Genomic DNA, 3,126 nt, shown 5'->3' on the forward strand with positions numbered 1-3,126 from the left:
AGAGGTATCAAATAAATAATACAGACCGTACAGGTCATCATCCTTTTCCTTAACCCTTTCATCCCTATGTAACTTTAGTAGACTTCATCATGTGTTGATCTGGATGAGTCCATTATTGTCTACAGTGGGGAAAGGGTTTAATAGGTCTATAATCCGTAGGATATTGCATGATAACACAAAGACTGACTTAATATCAAAAACTGATATTAATTAGTACATGTTTGAAATGAATAATAACTTACCTGTCATCAACCTATTCTTGCTTACTAACACAAAGATTGTCTACTATCTCCCAGATCTTACTGGGGTTTTGGTAATATTTCCCCCTAAATCTGCAAAATAATATAGTATACACTGTATGACAGATTCGCTTTAAAAGATAATGATACTAATGCGCCTGTGTTTGTTTATGTCGAGATTATAGACATTTTTCTATTGTCACATTGACATTTCATTAACGTCACATTGCAGAAAGCCAGCTGAGGACGTAATAAACGTTTTAGTACCACAAACGTTTCGCTTTTTTATACTTCCTGGTGGGCATTTAGACACAAATACAATGGGCGAAATATTCAGAATAAAGGTCACAAGAACTTTTCCCCTAAATACTTTTATGCATTTTTATATCTTGAGTGATTTTTTCTGAAGTCAGATGAAATTCTACTAGAAAGAATTATGGATCATAAAAGAGCATTGTCCTTATCTTTCCCTTCGGTATTTTTTTTTTTTTGTTATTTGAAAAAAAATGTTCAATATTTACAAAAACGTACTCAGGTACACTGTATGTTTTTTACAAAATGTTTTAATACCCATGGGAACATGATGACAGAAATTGATGGATGAAATCACCCTCTCTGACCTCATCGATGACCTTCGTCTGATAACGTCTAATTTTTTCCCAAACAGGCTACCGCCGTACAAATACCATAAATGGATTCAGGGAAACATATCTTTTGGAGCATTAGGGGTCTGATGCTGTTGCCCAAAGCAAACCCGAAGCAAATAGCCAGTACGCTGAAGGCCAAAGCTCCGCATAAGCTGCCTTACAGCAATGGTTTGTTAAATCTTACAATTTTAGTTACACTATTTACGGTTGTGTTGCAGCTTTTCGTGGTCCTAAGAACACAAACCTTACATTTTGTACGCGAACATCTCCATTAATTTGCCTTTTATTTACAACAGGCAACGTATTGACTTTCTTTTTGAACCGAAAACCGTTAACAATAGTCAAACCTTGTTATTCTCAATTGTCATATGATTCTGCTGAAACAGCAGCATGCTCGCCAAATACTGTGAAATCACTAACTGTGAAATCACTCGTGGATTTCTATTTTAAATTTTGTTGAGTTCGTGGGTACTCCTCATTAACAAACTCCTAGGTCCACGAAGTAATTGCAATTTCGACATAAAGCGACACTGTATTCTCCATATGAGAGGGTACTCGTGACCAACGAATTCATGTAACCACGATATTGTGATGTTTTGGGGTGGGGATCCACGAAATTTGGGCCCCACGAATAAATATGATTGCACAGTATGTACAGTTTATTGTTTGTCAACAGTTCATTATTCCAGACTATCAATTCGCTTTTTGAATAGAAAGAGTATTCCCAAGCGTCTAATTAATATAGATAATAGTATAATGTATACAATTCGACCTAGGTCCTAATTACAAACACGTGCTCACTTCTGGTGACTTTTCTAATTAGGCCGTTAATGTTGGGACCCTTTGATCCCCGTGGAGAACCCCCGCTACTGCGCGCGTGCCGCCCTTGACTGCAGGAGTAGTCGAGCCTATCAAAATGGGGAATGTACCGTTGGGGTCAACTCGAGTTCAAGGACATCTACATTTCTCATTATTTACGCTCATTGCCTACAATAACTGCCATATGTTACACACGGACTATGGGCTACATACGGGACGTTGATCAGTCTATATTGTTTCGTTATAATAAACGGCGGTAGAAGGTTGTAATAGAGTGACGCAGATTTAGAAATTGACAAACTGGTATAGATCCATTGTTATGTCAGAAGTCAAAGCCCTTACGATTAACTCAATCACCCCTGAAATGTCATAATGAAGTATTCCGACCGTTGAATTGGAAGAGTTCAAATGTATATTCAGGGGTGAATGAGTTAATTTATATGAGATTGACACGGCGGTTTCCTTTATTATCATACACGTTTAAGCTCACGTGGGGCATATGTTCTTAAAGTATTAAAACGTGTAATTGGTGCTCTTACAGTTGACAATACTCATTGTTGGGAAAACGTATTGCAAAAATATTTCTTAAAAGACTTCGTGACTTATAGTTCATTAATGCAGAAAACGTGTTATTCTCAATATTTTTCCGAAAGCAACTGGCAACATGTCTGTACTTACGAATTAAGGTTACGTCAATAACTGTAAGAATTTATTTTTGAAAGATGTTTTTGAAACATGGATAAACTTATCTAATAAACACTATTCATATCAATCTCCAGATAAATTGGCCAAAACACCAATATGGTATAATAATGTAATTAAAATAGATAATCAGAGTATTTTTTATCGGGATTGGTACAATACAGGAATTATTATTATTAGCGATTTAATCAATAAAGACACTAATTTGTTTTACTCTTTTCAGGAATTGCAACAGGTCTTTGGTATAAGTACAAACTTTCTTAATTACCAAGGACTTATTTCAGCTATTCGAAAACATATACAGAAACATGATTTACCATATCCTGTCTATCCTTTCATACCAATTAATCTAGAAATACTTTTCCGCAGTAAAAAAAAAGGGACACAAGATTTTTATTATTTACTCAATACAAATAATACAATATCCACTGGAAGAAAAAATGGGATGATGTTTTTAATTTTGATTATGAAACATGGAAGAAAATATATAAAATGCCTTTTCATATAACCAAAAAATTCAAAATTACAGTGGCTTCAATACAAAATCAATCAACACATTTTGACAACAAACTCATTCTTATTTAAGGGCAGGAATAGCTGATAGTCCTTATTGTAACTCATGTAAAACTGATACTGAAACAATAGAACATACCCTATGGGAATGTGATAAGGTGCAGGTTATGTTACAAAATTTTGAGTTTTCATTAGATGCCTTAATG

This window comes from Mizuhopecten yessoensis, unplaced genomic scaffold, assembly GCF_002113885.1.
Source record: "Mizuhopecten yessoensis strain PY_sf001 unplaced genomic scaffold, ASM211388v2 scaffold5193, whole genome shotgun sequence".
NCBI classification, from domain to species: domain Eukaryota; kingdom Metazoa; phylum Mollusca; class Bivalvia; order Pectinida; family Pectinidae; genus Mizuhopecten; species Mizuhopecten yessoensis.